The sequence below is a fragment of the Vidua macroura genome, chromosome 1, assembly GCF_024509145.1.
Source record: "Vidua macroura isolate BioBank_ID:100142 chromosome 1, ASM2450914v1, whole genome shotgun sequence".
NCBI classification, from domain to species: domain Eukaryota; kingdom Metazoa; phylum Chordata; class Aves; order Passeriformes; family Viduidae; genus Vidua; species Vidua macroura.
Window position 1 is genome coordinate 4,394,527 of NC_071571.1, and position 19,078 is coordinate 4,413,604.

Consider the following 19,078-nt stretch of genomic DNA (forward strand, 5'->3'; position numbering starts at 1 on the left):
TTTTTAAGAAATAGCAAAAATTTTTGAAGGTGGAAAAAACCAGGTCTTGGTATGTGGATTATTCCTTAATATGTTGCCACATGGTGGTGCACTGGATTTAGTTGTCTGTCAAGATGAAAGCTGAGCATGGAAGGTTTGCTACAATCATATTTTATTATTGTTATTATTGTAATGTTCTCAAATGCCTGTGGTGTTGGTGCTGCTGGAGGATTTTGGTCCCTATTTGTGTTGTTAAATTAGTTCTGGGAAATAGGAACTTAGGTTCTGCCAACTGGAGGTGATGTGTAGGTGCCTGGAAATACTTTGAACACTAAATTAGTGGGGAATTCAATTCTCTGTTAGTTGTTTAAGTGACAGAAATAGTAGTTCTTTGCAGAAATATTTTATGTTGTGGTCATCTGTCACTTCTGGAAATTGGGAACATTAGCAAACTTGAAGCTGAAATGGAGAGCTAAGTATGTGAAAAGAGGTTTGTTTTATCAGGGGTAAAAGTGAGCAACTAAGAAAAATATAAATAAAAAGTACAAAGAACAGCTGAAAGTCTGGATCTCTATAAATTGGTACAGATAAAATCAATAATTTATTTTATTTTAAAATTTGTATTAATTCATATTACAGACCTCTAATGTAAAATCTGTATGGGTCAATGTATAGAAAGCTGAGCAGTGCTGACAGAGCTGCTCCCTGTTGAGAGTGTGGTCATGGATGGACAGCAGGCATTCAGTCCAAAGAAATGAATTTTCCTTTTTTTACCTGCCTGCATTAATTTGATCCTCATAAATGATGCAAATTCTTGGCTGTTTCCAAAAGCCACGTTCAATAGTAGTAAAAAAATAGTCCAGTCCTTCAGGCTGTGGTGTTTTGTTTTCTGTCTTCAGCTGCATCTTTCCTGACTTCTCTAAAATTGTCCTGTCTGCTGAGTGTCTATTTTCAGTTATTTAGAGTAACAGAATGTTTCAGTGTCCCTACAGATGTGAATTGTCTTCTGCAATAAATTATATGAAAAAGGTTCACAATGGAACCTGAACCATTAGAGTTTTTTTTAAATCACAGTGTGAGTGAGTCTCTGGGGATGTTTTCACAAACTTTTTTGCCTTCTTTCGAATCGAGTTGGAAAAAAACAGCAATGAAAGCAATACTCATTATAATTTTAAATAAGGAGTTCTGAAGATCTCAAGTTAAAAGCCAAAATAAGTGTCTTTAATTGTGTCTTCAATAAAAAACCATTTTGAATATAGCAGAAAGTATTTTGGATGTACTTTTTTGCCATTACATCACCAGGATTCAGAGTACTCAAACACTTGAACATATGTTAATGATCCTGAGACATTGTCTCAACAGATTTTTATAATATTGACTTCAGAATTCTAACACTAAAGTAGCATTTAAAGGGGAGGAAAAAAATAAATATGTGGAAACCACTCCAGCAGTCCACTGGAATGTGAATTGCTCACAGAGGGTAAAATTTTAAATCATTAACTAATGACATAGTTGTTATATGAAACCAGAGTAGCCATACAGTAGGTTTTATGTTCAGGGAGACTGTAGTAACCTGTAGTAACCCAAGATTTGATTTAGGGTCGCAGTTAACAGGCAGGAGTGCGCTGGCAGATGGGAATGATAATTTCCCTGAATATCAAATATTCAGTCAGTCCATAACCTGCAGTGTGGTCATTTCTTCACAGTGCCTGTTGTCACCTGAAATTCATACTGGTTTCAATGTGGTGATTTAACTGAAGTGTTCAGAAGTTTAGCGTGCCTTTTAAAAAAAAAAGAGAAACCCAACAAAGTTGACCTACATTTTGTTAATTCAGAATTCAGAAATGCAAATAGCATTTTCTGACATAATCAGTGAAATGCGGTGTGATCGATGCCACGCTTCAGCTTTCAGAGTTTAAGCTGAACATTCCAAATAAGCCTCTGGATAACGGGTCCATTTGTGTTTCTTTTAAAGGGATAAAAGCTGAAATGCTGAGAAGGCAAAAGGCCAAGAGAAATGAAACTCCCTGACTTGGTCATTGTTGTGAAGGATGTTCCTGCTGCCCTCAGAGATAGGTTTGACTGTGGGAAGCTTGTTTGCCCACCATGGAATACCTAATTTATGAGCTTGACTGTCCTGTAAAAGTTACCATTCCGATGTGAAAATGTTTGCAAGTTAGAGCTATCCCACAATTTCATGTATATGTCAAATCCTAGCTCTTCCCTCTGTAAACAAGTGCACTTTTGATACCTTTTGAATTTTGAGTTGTTGGCGATGACCACCATGGTTGGGGCTCAGTATTACATTTTCAATTAAAAATGCAGTTTCAGGCAATCCTGGATATGGAAATGATAACTTAGGGGTTTAATTTGTCCATTATCATGCCCAGCCAAGAGAGAATTAGACAATTTGAAGTTTTTCTGTCAACAAGAGCTAACATTTTCTTTAAAACAAAACAAAAAAAAAGTAGGAAAAGCAAAGACAGGTCTAATTATCTACATTCTTGTTTAGGTTTTGCCCACTGTGTGAATCAGTAAGGGAAAATGTGGCTCATCCCTCTTTCTCCTCCCTGCCTGGGGGATATATCTTGCTGGGAGGGCAGAGGAATGTGGATGTATGTAGGACCAGGAAGGAGCAGAGAGGTGCCAGAGTGCTCCAGCCTGTTTGGGGGATGGAGCAGGCTATGAAATCCTGCCTTTGGAGGCTGTGGAGCCCAGGCAGAGGCTGGTGGTGGGACAGGGAATAGTTTTGGTGTTTGGGATGGGCTGCCAGCCTGCCCTGAGCACTCCTGGGCAGTGGGTGCTCCCTGATGAAGTCTGAGGGTCTCTGCCCGCCCATTTGGGTGGTTTTGTGTGTCCCCTTATCCCAGCTCAGAATTATTTCCAGAAAGGGATGGAATCTTCCAAGCTGAAACGAGAGAAGGGCTGATACAACTCCAACGGGCCAAGCCTGTTTAGATGTTTATAAAGATCACATCTGGATTGCTGGTGAGGATTGTAAACCATCCTGTGCCTCTCAGCAGTGGAAACCTGGCTGGAAAAATCCCCCCAAAATGTTCAGCAACATCTCCTAGGTCTCCATGAGTTGGTTCTAGTGGATGTTCCTGATCTAAGCTCTATTTCCAGTGCTCAGCTCGGACATCTCACTGGGTTTAAATTATTTGCTGAACTCCCAGAGCTGCAGGCAGGCACAGAGGAAAAAAGCCTTTTGTGCTTTAATGTCATCACAGACACTTTCAAGAGTTTCACATTGGAAATGTTCATCTTCTGTAAATTCTGCTGGAGTTAAAGGGGAGCTTGCTTTATTTTTACTCGGAGAGGTTGAGGCATAAAACGGACATGGATGGGATGAATATGGAAAGCATAAGTAACTTCTAAATAGATCTGAGGGTAAATATGTTCCATGTGCTCTGCTGTGGTATAATTTTGGCCTTTTTTTTTTTTTTTTTGTATTTCTGGAATGTTTGCTGTAAGACAAGAAAAAAATCTAAGAGTCTTGTACAGTTCGGTCCTTTCAGTGCCAGCTGCTACTGTGTAACAAAGATACAAGCAGTAAAAATACCAACTTTAACCAAATGAGCAGAGAAAGTCCTGTTCTAAAGCTTGTAGGCTTTATTCAGCCTGTTATCAAAATGATCACTTGCAAAGTGCCACTTATTGTTTTCTTTGTACAAGATAATAAAGTATGATTTGTAAAAAGAAGAACCCAATTATTAGAAGTGATTGGCTGCACTAGAAGTGAGAATTCTATTCTCTAGAAAATTTATGGCGAGTTAAAGCTGAATAAATATATGATAGACTTGGATTCTAAAGATGTCGGGGGTAGAAATGAGATTTTTTTTTTTTTCTTTATTTATGTTTTCAAGAAACTCTTAGTCTCTTCTGAATGTTTATTAATATATTTAAAGCCTGGCAGATGGGAAAATAAGACTCTGCAGGACCTATTTTGTACAGAGGAGCAGCCCCAAATAATGGATTCCGGATCTGTCAAAATCTAATGCATATGTAACTTTTAAAATGTTTCTAAAATATCAGAACAGGTTCGTAGGAGGCAAATATTTCATGAACCTCAGCCTGCAGTTACAGTTTGCATATTGTTGATATTGTTTAAAGTCAAGTCCTCTCTGCTGGGTAGCTGGCCAGTTGTTTGCTGCCACTGTTGCAAACCTTATTTTCCTGGTAGCAAGCGAAGTATTGATTTTTATTCGCTGCCATGCTCTCCCCCACCCCCGCAGCTCTCTGCTTCCTGACTTGTCCTCCAGGATTCCCAGCGGAATTGGCAGTAGAAAGAATCTTGCTGTTTCCTGGCCTGCTGTAATCAGCAGTAAAATTTGAAACTTTCTTGTTTATTTGATGATTTGCAAAGCTTGGCTGTTCCCTTGGTGTGTGGGACTCCTCCCCTGGCCTCTGGGAGCCAGAGGGAGGGATGTGCTTCCAGCTCTTGAGGTTGAATTCCTGCCTTTGGGTACACTTTGGGGTAGATAAATCAGATAAATTACCATAAAGAAATTGTGCCACAAAGGTGCCGTTACAGTGGACACGTGTAGAAGAATTCAGGTCTATTTTTTTGAAGCAATGATAGTAAAGATTTTTTTTTAAACAGATACAAATTTTAGACAAAGTCATTCTGAGCATGAATTTAACAATTGGCAGACAGTGCTGCTTTATTTCTGTCCACAAAAGCTGTCTTGTATTTTCATGCCTGAATATTTACATACTTGCATTCGTTACCCATGAGTGCACGTACATGTGGTTACCAGGGATCTGATTGCAGGAAAGCTTTCACAGGGTCACAGAATGCTTTGGGTTGGAAGGAGCCTTAAAACCCATCCAGTTCCACCCCCTGCTATGAGCAAGGACATCTTTCACCATCCCAGGTTGCACCAAGCCCCATCCAGTCTGGCCTTGGACACTTCCCGGGATCCAGGGGCAGCCACAGCTTCTCTGGGCACCCTGTGCCAGGGCCTCACCACCCTCCCAGGGAAGAATTTCTTTCTAATATTCCATCTAACCCTGCCCTCTGGCAGTTTAAAGCCATTCCCCCTTATTCTGTCATTCCAGTCCCATATCCCTCTCCAGCTCTCTTGGAGCACTTCAGGCACTGGAAGGGGCTCAAAGGTTTTCCAGAGCCTTCTCTTCTCCAGGTGAACACCCCCAAGCCTCTGTTTGTCTCCATCCCAGAGGTTCTCCAGCTCTCAGAGCTTTTTTTGTGGCCTGCTGGTGTTTCTGCAGCAGTTCCACCTCGGTAAAGCTCAGAATGGTGGGTGGGTGTAGATTTTGAAGTTGGTTCGCAATGTGAGATTTGCCAGTTTTTCCTAGTGATAGTCAGATAGAGGCATTCTGCAGAGGAGAGGTCAATAGTGACACGTTCCTAGAAGCTATTTAATCATTTATATACTTGTTTCAGCCAAGCACAGAGAAAGGTCTAACATTTACCACCTGGAGAGAAGGGTACAAATATAAAGTATCTCATTACGCCTTCACAAAACCCTTAAAAATTTTTACAAATGGGCTGATGGGACTTCTTTCAAGTAAAACTGGTTAAAGATACGCATTAACAATTTGATGAATGCAGTGTAAAGTGAAGGATTTCAGGGAAAACACTTCAAGTATGTATTTCACAGGGATTTTTGGAATTAATCTTTGACCTTTTGGGGTTTTTAAAAATTCTCTCCCTTGCCTTGTTTTGCTTTCTTGCCTTTTTATCTTCTCATCAGAAGATCTGGACTGCAGCAGCTGCCTCTGTGCTCTGATGCTGTTGAAGCTCCAGGGGCTGAGGTGTTTGGTGGCTGTGTCCAGGGATAATTCTGGTGTGTCAGTGCTGGGTTAATGGTTGGACTCTGTCTCAGAGATCTTTTCCAAGCTTTGTGATTCTGTGAGAAGTTGTAGTGGATGTTTGGGGCTGAGGTGGTGCAGTGAGGAGGAACCCTGGACAATACTGTAGGAACAGATTGTGTCCTGGGAAGTTGGCCAGGGTGGTGTAGGAGCTGTCTTATAAGGAGACATGTTCTGTGTGTTGAAATTTAGGAAGATAAAGGTCTTTTATCACCTCCAGTGGATGTTGGGCTGTATTTAAAGGGAGGAGATGCATAAAAAATAACCAGAATAATAGAGTAAGTACTCCAGGGCTCTTCTCAGGGTACAGCATGGCTTCAGAGTGAAAGGCAGAATGTCCCATTTGGGTTAAAGGAAATATTTGCTCATGCCTCATACAGGTGACCTGCATAACCTGTGAAGAAATGGATTCCAAAACTGTTTATCTGGGAGTTCCTAAAAAGGATTAACTGGCAGCAATTTGCATTTGTTATAACTGATGCAACCTTTTAAAGGTACTGAAAACCAGTATTATAAAGGTACTGATTGTGTTTCAGCATATGAATTGTGTGTCATCAGTCATCAGAATGGTTTGGAGTGTAAAGGACATTGAACATCATCCAGTTCCACCCCCTGCCATGGGCAGGGACACCTCCCACTAGACCAGCTTGCTCCAAGCCCCATCCAGCCTGGCCTTGAACATTTCCAGGGATGGGGCATTAGAGGCAGGAAGGGTAAAACTTCATTACAAAGTGACCAACTGAACACATCAAGTGTTTGTGCTTGTATTTATCCTGAGCTCACCTATAGTGTTCCTGTGCTGGGTTATGGGTGCTGGAAGATGATTACCTTTGCCAAGTCATTTGTTGGCCAGCTGCCAGTTCTTACTACTTTTTATGATGTGAAGCTGATTTTGTTGAGAATCCACAAGTTGAAAATGATTTTGAGAGTTTTAGAAGTGGAGAAGGGGGGGGGGGAAGGTTACGTTAGTTGGGGAATTAAGAAAAGAAAAGGAAAAGAATACTGAATGCAATCTGCAGAGCAATTCATTTGCTAATTACACATTGACATAAATTGGAAAGTCCCAGAAGGAGGGGGTTTACAGCATAACTGGAAAACAATTTGCATCTGTGTAGAGGTCTGTGCTTATCCACAAAGGAATGAGATTTTAACTGGATTTGTTTAATCGGGTTTATCATGAGTGCATAGTTATGGGCTTCCTTTTTCCTCACATTGCAGGGTCTCCTGTCTTTCTGGAAGATTCCCTCTTGTGTTGAGATTAAATATGTCAAAGAAGGATGTATGGTGAAGTTTAATGGAGATTGAAAGTGAAACCTAAGAAAAACCAGGAAGTGTCCTTCTGAATTTTGGAGTGGATTGAATACATGAATGTTTCTGGCTCCAGATTACCATGATAAAACTGACAGCTTAATGCAAACTTGGCCCTGAAATTCAAATGCCTTTCTTTCCCCTGCCCTCTAAGAAATCTGAAACACTCCAGCAAATTCTTGCTGTCTCTACTGGGAAAGTTGCTAATAATTAATTGTACACACTAATTACATGCTAATTAGTATTGCTACAAAGAGTATTCAGTGTTACTCTTATGATAGTTTGGGGTTTTTTTCCCTATAAATCTTTCATATTTGTTGATGCTCAACATGTTACCCTCCAATTGCCTCCACTTTCCCTTTGCTAAACATGTCATGATGAAGAAAAGACAAAAATTTGAACAAAACTAGAAATCAAACTTGACAGTTTTGAAATAGGAATCTGTTCAGGTCCCATGCCTGTATTTACTTGTGCTGCTGCACATCATTATAAATTACCTGTTTAGCATCATTCTGGCAGGCAGGGGAGCTCTGTGAGCAGAATGTTTTTAAAAATGTCACTTGTGGCAGTGATGGATTCTTTTCAGTACCTTTAAATCAATCAGTTGTTTGTCCTACACTTAAGAGCTAAATACTGTTACTATCTCATGATACAAAACTGTAATAATATTAAAAGGAGAAAGATGAGCTTTCAGAGCAAACCTGGCCCAGATGCAGGGAACAACCTCAGCAGATTCCTAAGGACCAGGTGTCCCTGGATCCCTCAGCCAGGTGCCATTTCCATGGGATGCAGAGTAGCATTTAGTAACTAAAAAGAAGAGATCAGAAGGAGGTTTTGTTTTATAATTTTTCTAAGTGTCCTTTCAGGAAAAGTCCTAAACAGAATGCAACTCTGCCATTTCATTTTGTGTAATATGCTGGATTAAGCCCTGAAGTACAAAACTTTTTGTTGACCATGTGCAGTTGTGGTTCTGTTCCAACACAGTTTCCACAGTGGTGAATTTCTGATGCCTCCAGATGGTTCTGGTTCTTTCTCTCGTCAGCCAAAATTCTTTCACCAAACTCTCCTCAAATAACACCTGCAATCTTCTTAAATTGTAAATCTAAAAATACTGATTATGGCTTTGCAACATAAAAAAATAATTACCTGTGCTCCTAAATCCAAGAAAGCAAAAAACCAACACAAACCCCACCCAAGAATAAAATCAAGCAAACAAGAACAAAGCACAGAAAGAATTCCTAATAATATTAGCAGGGATATGAGCTGTGAGCATGAAACTACTCCTGGAAGTGTGGAAGGTGACCTTGTGGTGGTGACCAGGAGGACACAACAGTGCAATTTTTAGCAAGGTGACCTGGCACTCAGGCTAAACAAACCACTCTCCAGCCCCTTGAGAAAGGGGGATGCTGGTGTACAAAGGTGTGCATTTGTCTGAGTAATGTTTGTACTAAAACACAGAAGTAACTCTGGTTTTATTTTGGAAATGCTTTCAATGGGCACTAAAAGACAGATGAGAGTAAAATAAGTCTGGGCTGACTCATTGCAGAATGTGCTGAGATAATCCTGAATTCCTGTTAAGGTTAATATCTGTTTAGTTCAGGCTTTGTTTACCCTTGTGCTGTGGATAGGGGGTGTTGGAATTCCCTTGAAATAATTTTAGAAATTCACAGTAAAAGTTCATTATTTTTTCAGCAAACAATACACATAGTAATTAACAAAAAAAAAAATATTTTTTTTCTATTGCTGATGGTGAAAGGCTGAAGTAAAATGTTTCTACTGGCCACTTAAAATACCAGGTGGAGTCAGATGGGAAAACAAAACTTTATGGTGCTGTTTTTAAACTGTTTTCCAGTAATTGTCCGCCCAATATATGCTGCTCTTCAAAAAAAAAAGCACCGCAATTTTTGTTATGAAGATGATTTCTGAAGTCCCACTGTAGGTGGTCCTTGTATGAAAACCTTCAAGTAATAAATGGCTTTATCTTCTCTTCTGCTAATAAGGTCAGTAAAGGTTTCTCTTTTGGATAATAATAACAAGTTTCAAAGGCATAAGAATCCTGAGTGGAAAACACGTTCAGAGTGATCAGGTGATTGGCAGCTGCTGCTGCTAGGAAGTGTTGTACAGGAATAAACTCCTTTTCTTGCTTTAATTAGGACCGTATGTGTACAGCAACTGGGATGGTCTGGGAAGCTGCATCCTGTGTTTTCAAATAGCTGATAAAATGTTGCAGTTGTGGAAATCACTACCAAGTCCAGTGAGCAGATGTCTTTGAAAACTCTGGTGGTTTTGTTTTCTATTTTTTCATTCAAAGCAGTCAAACATTGATTGAGGTTTGATGGTATTGTGCTGTTACAAAATAGATACAGAATATTTTCCTCAGGTAATAAAGTAACTGTTTGGGCCCAGTATCCAAAAACACGTTTTAAAAACACACCAAATTCCAAGTTTACTAAGCAAATAAAACACCTGTAAATTGTTGTTTTCTTTGCAAAGTCTGCACAGATTAATTTCTCTGTATTCAGTTGTGTTGCATGGTAAATAATAGCAAAAAATAACAAGAAATGATCAAGAGAAATTAATATGAACATATTAAATTCTTGATTTGTGTTCTAGTGAAAGACCATCAAGTATTTGTTAGAGAAGTCACTTTTTAATTCTTCTAGAAACAAAACCTGTCAGCTGAAGGGAGGGCTTGGATGCTGGACCTAAAGATACTTCTTTGGCAATGTTTGGGTAAAAGTGACCACTAACACCCTTCCCTCTGGAAAACATCCCATCTATTTATAGCACTTCCCAGAGGATAAATGCAGCCCTTGGAACACTCACAGGAAATAATAGCAATGTGCCTCTAGACCATGAGCTGCCTTTCGGTCCAAGTGGCCAAATATGCCACTTTTCTTGATTGCTGGAGTGACCACGTCTCATTATTCCTGCCCTGTGTGGAGCCAGGAGGTGCCAGGAGATGTCCCAGGGCACTCCCCGCCCATCACGAACTCCCCTCTCCGTTGGGGAGAGTTTTTTGTTGGTCTGGTTTGGGTTTTTTTCTGTGTTTATTCACAAACACCACTGTGTTTTCACCATCCATTTCAGCCTTTTTCAGGAGAAGCTGAGCCAGGTGTTCTGTTGTCCCACAGCTGTAGATGTGTGACTGAAAGAGGCAGTGTCCTGCTCATCTCTGATCATCCTAATTTGGCAATAGTTGTCTTCCAGACAAGGCTTTCTGCCATCATTGGTGTTTTCAGTTCAGTCATTTGGCTTGCTTGGAGGGGTCCTAAATACTGTAGTACTTAAAAATTTGGTAGGACTTTTTCAGTCAAGTATTCAAACTGTTGCTGGAACCGTTTCCATATCTGAAAAAAGGAAATATTGCTGTGCCTGTTCCTTACCAGGTACTGAGGAACAGGAGAATTTTCCTTTTTTTGGTTGATAAAGTTTGAGGTGAGGGCATCTTTCATTTTGTTCCATGTGTTTAAATAGTTTCTGGTTTTGGTGGGGCTTTTTTGATAAAGTAATACTTGGTAATAAAAATTTTAAGTGTGGCTTTGTTCTTTGTGCATATAAATAAAGTGGGTTTGTCTTAAAAGTTGGTGGAGGAAACTCAGGTGCTGTAGGATGCAGCTGATCCCAGCTGTCTGCTTTAGGATGACATGAATCTTGGGGACCCCATTAACAGTGAAGAAGCCTGTACAGGTTTTCACTGATTTCTGTGCAGTGGAGTTCAAAATCCTAATTTGACAGCTTTGCCACCAGCTTTGTCACCCTGTGTGTCAGCACTGGGCTTTGGCTCCGTGGCAGTGTAACTAGGGATAGGGACCTGCAGAGTGCCACCATTTAGCTCCTCTTCACAGGAGAAGGAGAAAGAAGAGGGGAGAACTTGGCAGAAGAAACTCAGTGGTTGGTGGTGGCGTTCTGCTCCTCTAAGTTTAGCAGCCTTGGGGGTGGTTATTAAAATGAACTTTCAGATTTTGAAACCCCGTGTTGGGAGCAGCGTTAGGTAACGCGAGGCTTCAGCGTGCTGGAAGCCCATCAGTGCTGCCAAACCCCCAACACCTGGGTGAATTTACAGTAATTCAGTAAAAATGGAAGAGATGTAAAAGCTCTCCCCGTTGCAAGCAGGAATTGCGTGGTTTGCTCACAGATGAGCTCAAGGCAGAGTATTTAAATTGTGGTTTGTGGAAGTTTCATGTCACAGCGAAGTCCTGTCGCTCTACTCCATAAAAGCAAACCTGAACCCAGCATCAGCAGGGGCTCGTTGTTTTGCCACTGTAGAGAAACTTCTTGTGTCTGTTACACAGCCAGGAGAACAATATAGAGGCTTATGGAAAGGCTGCATTATTCCAGGGGCCTTTTGGATGGTTTTCACTGTTTCTATAGGATGGTAGCAAATCGCCCATTGCAAAAAGCTGCAAGTGAATTAGATAAAATATCACCTCTCCTAATCCTTTCTCTGATGGATTTTGTCAGCTGCCTTCCTGAGTGAGTAGCACCAACTTTTTTTATGTTTATCATTGCACATTGCCATGAAATCTTGTCTTAATTGCCTGTTTCTGAATTAAATTATTTTTGCAAGATCGGGATGCTTTGCATGATTATTCAGGAAAAGTGTTAGAAATTCTTCATTTCCTGCTTTTTTGAAGGAAGAGCATTTCCTGCTCTTTTTCCCATGCATCTAAGGGAAATCAATACTCAGGTCTGAAAAGGGAGGGGGATTCATCTGAGATTATGACTCAACACTGGCTGTGGAAGGAAATGGGATGCTGTTGTGAAGTGAGGGAGGAGATCACATGAACACTGGATTCTGACTGGATTTATCTTCCTTAAATCTTGGTAGTCCAGGGAACTGCTAATGGAAAAAAAAAGTCCAAAGCCTGCATCCCACTAGAAGAATTCTATACTGTCCTATTCTGTGCTGTATTTCTCTTTTAATGTATTCAGGAAGCATAAATTTGCTGCACTCACAGTAAAATGAAATTTTCATAGCTGTTTATAACTATGACTTTATATTGTTTTTAATGAATTTCATTGGATTTTCAGTTATTTTGGTCTTCAGGGTGCTCTTGTCAGTGGAGCGAAAGATGCAGCAATGGGGAATCCTTGGCAGAGCTGTTCCATGGCTTCTGTCTCCTTGATATCCACCCTTCTCCTCTTGTGAACTTAGAGCTGTGATATTTTGGAGTCTTGTCTCATCCTGCAGGTATTTGTGCCTTGGCCCCTGTACAGCACTTTGTGTGAGCTTAGCTCTGGTTCAAGGGGAGGCATTAACCCAGGTATTTGTGCTTTGGGTTGGGAGGGGGTTGAATTTACAGCCAACTTTAAACTCCTGCCCTGAAATTCTCCCTTAGGACCTGATTAAATCATCCTGCAGACTCAGCTGTGAACTCCGTGGTGTGATTTTAGTGGGGCTGGTGTGTGGCACTAAGGATAAAATTTGGCTCACTGCTGGAGCTTGGCAGGGTGAGATTCATGATCAAAGTTTGCAATTTAGGAAATATTTACGGGGCATTTAGCAGATAGTGAAACTCTAACACTATTCACCCTTTTTCTGTGATCAGTGATCAGCTAGGTGGCATTTTATTTCCAGACTGTGAGATTGCTTGCTCTACCTTTACTGTTCATGTCCCAGGAAGTAATTTAAGGGAATGAAGATGCCTGAAAAGTTGGGATCTAGAAAAAGAAGATAAGCCACTATTTCTACAGTAAATAGAAAACTGAGAAAATGGAGAGCAACTTAGAGGAAACTGGAGGAAAGATGGAGGAAAGCTTTTAAGGAATTCAGTGTGATGTCAATGTCAGTTTAAAAAAAAAGTCCCCTTTCAGGTGTCACGCAAGCCCTTTTAAAGTTTTCTTCCTTGGCAGTATAGGTTTTCAAGATAAAAATACTAAGCTTTAATTTTCTGCTGCAGAAAAGAATTTAAAAGAAAAGGCTTATTGTTCATACTAGACTGGCAGACTAATGTTAGAGAGGGATTTTTTTAAAAGCAGTGGGGTTTTTAACCCATTAATGTTATTTCAGCCATTGTAAATACTTGTGTATAATTCTTTTGAGTAGCTGAGGGTTAGTTTGTGCTCCTGTATGCACATGGAACAGCTGCAGGTAAATACCTGTAGCCTGCCTTTGGGTTAGTTACTGTGAGAGGAGGTTCCAGACTCATGGCACTGTCCAGGAATTCAGGTTGGAAGGGACTGGAGGTCCTCATTCAAAGTAGGGCTGAGGATGCTCTGAGCATTCTCCTGTCAAATCTGGAGCATCTCCAAGGATGGCGATTTCACAGCCTGTCTGGAACCCTATTTTACTGTTTGACCACAGTAATTATCAATATTTAGGGGAAATTTATCCTGCTGCAACTAGGATCTGTTTCCTCTTGTACTGCTCCTGTGTCTGTAGCTCCACCAATCTCAGTCCATGTTCTTCATAACCTCCTCAGAATCTGTATCTGCTTAAAATGTTAATCTAGATGTGCACAGGACTAACAAAATGCTTCTTTGTCCAGTGTTTCCCTCTTACTCAGGCAGTTCTGTGTCCACTTAAATATAATTCATCTGCAAAGATCCTTCTCTTCCACAATGTTTGTGGTGATTTTCAGTTTAAAGCCAGTGCTTCATTCTGTCCTCACACTTGCCTTGGCTGTATTTATTTCCTGAGGATACTGTGGCTATAGGTTCTTCCTTAAAAAATAATAACATTTTTGTTTTGCTCTCATCTAAGCCATTTTCTGGTATAGTATAATTATCTGTTGGAAGTAGTTGCCCTGTTGTGCATGCACAGCTTTTCAGGTTTTCTAGAGTAAATAAAAATCCCACTTTCAGCTAAGTCATACTATGTGTCAAAACCCCCTCAGAATTGTTAAGTTCCTTCATTTGAAAGGGATATTCCTCTTTTCCAGGCCTCTTTTGATAAAGATATAAGATGCTGGTTCTTGAGATGCTCTACCCAAATTACTGAGTGTTTCAGAAAAATAAAAACTGTTCAGCCATCAACTTTTTTATTTGCCCAGTGACATACCCAGAAAAATGAATAGTGTATATTCATCCTCCTCCTTGAATTCAGCTGAAGTTTGGATTCAAAATTTAGATGAGATTCTTTACCTCTGAAATTCTACATTTTCTGCTTTAAAATTCAGCAGTTCTTAATATCCTGCAGCAATTTTGCGTAGCACTTTGATACATTTCCTGTAAAGCACACAGAATCTGGGTCTTTATCACTTCAGCAAGTATGAGAATGGCTCTTACATAGTGTAGAGTGAATGTGAGGAGGCTTTGGGCAAAAGTGTTCCTGCTCCACAGAAAATTGGAGTGAGGACTTCAATGGCACGAGGTGATTATGGCCTCCTCCAGAAATGAGAGGATGATCCATAAACAGCTCAGTGAAGAAGCTTAAATGATAGGTTGCTTCTAAATAAATTTATATCTGACAACTTTTTCCATTTTTTAATGGTGGTGGTTTTTTTTTCCCCCTAAATGTATAACAGTTTAAAATAGAATTGGAGGTTATGCTGTAAGGTGGTATCTGTGGGTGCTTCATGTAGAGGAAGTTGGGTTTTGAGGGAATAGCAGCATAGAAGATCTTGATGCTTTGGGGTTGGGGAGCATTTTCACCCTTTCTCCCCTTCTGTCTGTTCTTATTTGCTGAAGCTGCCAGTCACATCTTCCTTCTGGGGTTACAGAAAATTAACTGTTGAGACTAAGTAGCGAATTTTTTGTGGCATTAGTTCTGAGGGCTCTTTGTATTTCTTTTTTTATTATTTTTCTTCTCTTCCTCTTCCTCTTTTTTTTTTTTTTTTCCTAGCTTTTGTGGGTAGGATAATTTTCCTGCTGCTCTAGGTGCTACTTTTCACCTATAAGACCCTGTGGTCTTTTTTTTACCACAGGACCTACAGAGGTAAAACAGCATCATGCTTCATACAGCCTGCTGTTCTCACAGCCTCAATAAGAATTTTAATAATAATAATAATAATTTTTATTAGCATTTTATCAGAATACCATGAACATTATTTTTCAGTGCAAAAGATTCAAAAAAATCAGAGGCTACATGTCCTTGTGAAAAATCTGTACTTCATTTTACAAATCCTTGTGAATCCTGTCTTCAAAGAAAAAATATATATAAAATTCCCTTTGTATCTCCCAATACAATCCTGTCATCTCCTTTTTTTAGCTTCAGCTTTACATTTTGCAGTGCCCTTTGTTTTATTGCTGTAACACCAGCTAGTCCATAAGAAGCCAAGTCCAAACTGCATCATCACGATGGCAGGTTGCTTATATTCTGTTAATTCTCTCAAATAAAACAATTTGTGTTAATTACTGCTTGGGTTTCTCACATTATTTGGGCAAACAGCTCTGTTGCACTCAACAGCACATTTTCTGATTGTTTATTTGTTTGGGGAGAGTATTAGTGTTTCCCTTCAGTGTTTTGCTTTAAGATTAACATATCATTAAGCTGCATAATAACACAGTCTTTATTATTTGGTGCAGTGAAATTGCAAGGGAAGGCAGGGCATAGTCTTGCAGTTTAGTCAAGAGAAATGGGGAAAAAAATCCAACAAACAACCAAAAAATCTCTGAAAGTGGATTAGGGGCTCTGTGTAATGGGACAGCAAGGCCCAAACTGAAGCGTCTACAGTAAAACTCATGTTTGTGGAGGTGGATTATTTGTCCATTTTTGCCAAATGTTTCAAAACATGGACTTCTAGTACGAAATGAATCCATGCAGCCAGGTTTTGCATCATTTGGGGAACAGTATTGTCTGATTTATCAGCACTATTCAGTATATTTTATAATAGATTGTTCTCTGTGTCTCTGGTATGGATTAATCGAGTTCCCCCTAATAACTGCAGTTTGGGAGATGACCAGTTGAAGGAGTTAATATTTGACAGTGTATTTTTGACATGTTACTGGAAATCATTCTGTGCACTCACTCTGGTCTCATTTTCAGCAAAGCTGCTGCCAATGGGAGCCTCATGATGCAAAAAAAAAACCCAGCTAATCCACAAGTGTTGGATCTACGGAGTAAAGCACTTCACCTAAATGGACCAGAGACTTGCATGTACAGAAAATCTCTTTTTAGTGGGATGCTGCACCTCAAATCCTGTGTTCAGTTTTGGGTCCCTTGATGCAAGAAAGACTTTGAGGGGCTGGAGTGTGTCCAGAAAAAGGAATGGAGTTGGAATGGGTCTGGAGCAGCTGGGAGGGCTCAGCCTGGAGAAAAGGAGGTTCAGGGGGGGACCTTCTTCTCCTCTATGACTACCTGAGAGGAGGATGTAGGAAGGTAGGGATCAAGCTGTTCTCCCAGGGATCAAGTGACAGAATCAAAAGAAATGACCTCAAACTGCACCAGGGAAGGTTGAAATTGGATATTAGGAAAAATTTCTTCACTAAAGGGGTTATCAGGCATTGGAACAGGCTGCTCAGGGCAGTGGTGGAGTCACCACCCCTGGAGGGATTTAAAAAAGATGTAGATGTGGCCCTTGGGGACAGGCTTTGGTGGTGAGCTTGGCAGTGCTGGGTTAGTGGTTGAACTCATTGATCTTGGAGGTCTTTTCCAAACTAAATGATTCTGTGCTTCAGCGATTCTGTGATGTGACAACCTGCTGCAGCCTCATCTTTTCCTTCATGAGTTTGGCTCCCTTTACAACCTAAGTTTAAACAGGAGTTGTGTTAGGCAGAAGACAAACCACACAGCCTTTCTTTTATTCTTTATGCTTCATAGGACTTTGCCTTTAAAACGTGATTCCACGTGGAACAGATGGTGGTTGTTCCTCTTCTGGCTTTCCATGAGTGGTATATTCTCTTCAGCTCCTTTATTGACTAGTACCAAAAAATGTAGGACACTGGGCTATCTACTAGCAGTGCTCCACTTAAAGTTCAATGAGTAAAAGCTTTTGGCAATCCTGTGCTCTGAAGTGTTTCAGAAAAGCTGCTTCAGAAGTTCCTGAAACACATGGGGTTCTTTTCTCAGTGTGGAGCCTTGTGGTGCAGTCCTGGTGGTTGTCCATCCTTATCTGCCACTGGTAGTTGGTGGCTTCTCATTTCCTAAAGGAAATGCTGTGTTTGGAGTGAGATTAATACTTAGTTGTGCACCTCTGTCCACAAAAAACTGGGTTATTAATGTGCACTTACATCTTCTTAAAAGGGGCTATACACACACAGCCCTGTTGCTTAAAAAAGGGATCAGGCTGAAAGTTTCTCAAGTCTGACCTCTTGCCATCACCCTCACAAGTGCCACTAGTTTTCCTTAGGATTCATCCTTTTCTCCCTACTCTTTTTGACTTCATGACCCACTTGTAGAGACAAATGTGCCAAACAGGCTGTGAATTGTTGTGGTTGCTTTAGCTGGGGTCTATAATAAGGCATCTCATGATGGAAAGGTGGTTGCTTCTGTTGAAAACTTGATAGATGAACATGTCACCAGCGACACAGAACACGACAAACGTGCCTCCAGTCATTTCATTCATCACTACAAATGTGATTCTCTTCATCTGCTTGGCATGAAGGTATATGCAGAACAGATTTGAGCATTCCTGTGTCAAGTGATAGTGGAGATTGGGTTTGGTGGTAGAAACATTTGTTGTTACAAGAGCCTCTCTTAAGTTTGGGGACCTCCTCTGTCAGCTCTGCTGTGTGGTGACAGTGGTTATTGCTTGAGACATGATGGGGACCCATTCATGTTCCTCTGAGTTGTCATCATTGGCCTGGAACATTCTGTTTCTTTTTTTTTTTTTTTTGCACTCCTTGAACTCTTCAGGTCTTAGTTTTTAATGGTATAAACAGTTGAACGTACAAAGTGATGTTGAGACGTAGTGTGTTTAAAAAAAAAAAATCAGCCTGGGACAACTACAAAATAATTTTTATCTTTTCTTGTAAGGGTGTTTAATACTGATTAAAGTGTTGGTGGCCAGTTTAAGTCCTACCAGTAAGGAGATGCATAGATGTTGTATAGACCTGTGTGTTTTACCAATGCATCACACTGTCCTCAAAAGTTGATTTAAAAACACTACAAAATTGCACAAACGTTTGTTCGTTTTTGTTTTTAATCCTCTCTCACAGGCATTTAAATTAAGAATTAATTTTTAAAAATGCTTAAACAAGCAAAAATAGCATTAAAAAAACACCCACCAAACAAAAATAGTTGGATTTGGTGTGGTGGAGGAGAGCCTTGGTCCCAGTGACAGCTTCCTTAAAAGCAGCTGGGCAGAGCTGGTCCATGTTGGGTCAGAGGGGAAGTGTACCCTGTCAAGAGGTGCTTTTGTGGGGACATGAGCTGAATTCCAGATCACTTCTGTGTGCTACTCTGCCTCTCTGGCAATTCTTAAACTCTGAAAAAATACAGCCTAAAATTGTCTTGGTAGGAAAGTCAGATTCATCCCTTAAGAATTAATATGCCCCTCTCAAAATATGACTTTCATATTTCATCTGGACATGAAGATTTGTTACAGCCCTTAGGTTTTAAATATCTGAGCTGTGCACTGGTGAGAAAGGATCAGTGTGAGCCGTGTGCTGTGGCAGATGTGCTTGGTAGAAGCTGTGGTTGTGAAAGGAGGGGATCAGGAAGATGCAGGGTCTGTCACAGGAGGGGATTTTGGTGTGGACAGTCCTTCAGCTGTGACAGGGACACCTCTTCAGTCACAGCCTCACAGAATGCTTTGGGTTGCAAAGGACCTTGAAGCCCATCCAGTTCCAGCTCTACTGCCATGGCAGGGACACCTCCCACTGTCCCAGGCTGCTCCAAGCCCTGTCCAACCTGGCCTTGGACACTTCCAGGGATCCAGGGGCAGCCACAGCTTCTCTGGGAACCTGTGCCAGGGCATCCCCACCCTCCCAGGGAAGAATTCCTTCCCAATATCCCATCTAACCCTGCCCTCTAGCAGTGTAAAGCCGTACCCTGTGTCCTGTCCCTCCATCCTTTGTACCAAGTCCCTCTCCAGCTCTCTGGGAGCCCCTTCAGGCACTGGAAGGGGATCTG

General features: G+C 40.7%; 1 protein-coding gene across 3 annotated transcripts in view; it reads left to right on the forward strand.

Moving 5' to 3' along the window:
* The window catches only part of CTDSPL (CTD small phosphatase like), an 80,374-nt gene that overhangs the window by 3,379 nt on the left and 57,917 nt on the right, over window positions 1–19,078 (forward strand). The gene's annotated exons all lie outside the window — the stretch shown is intronic.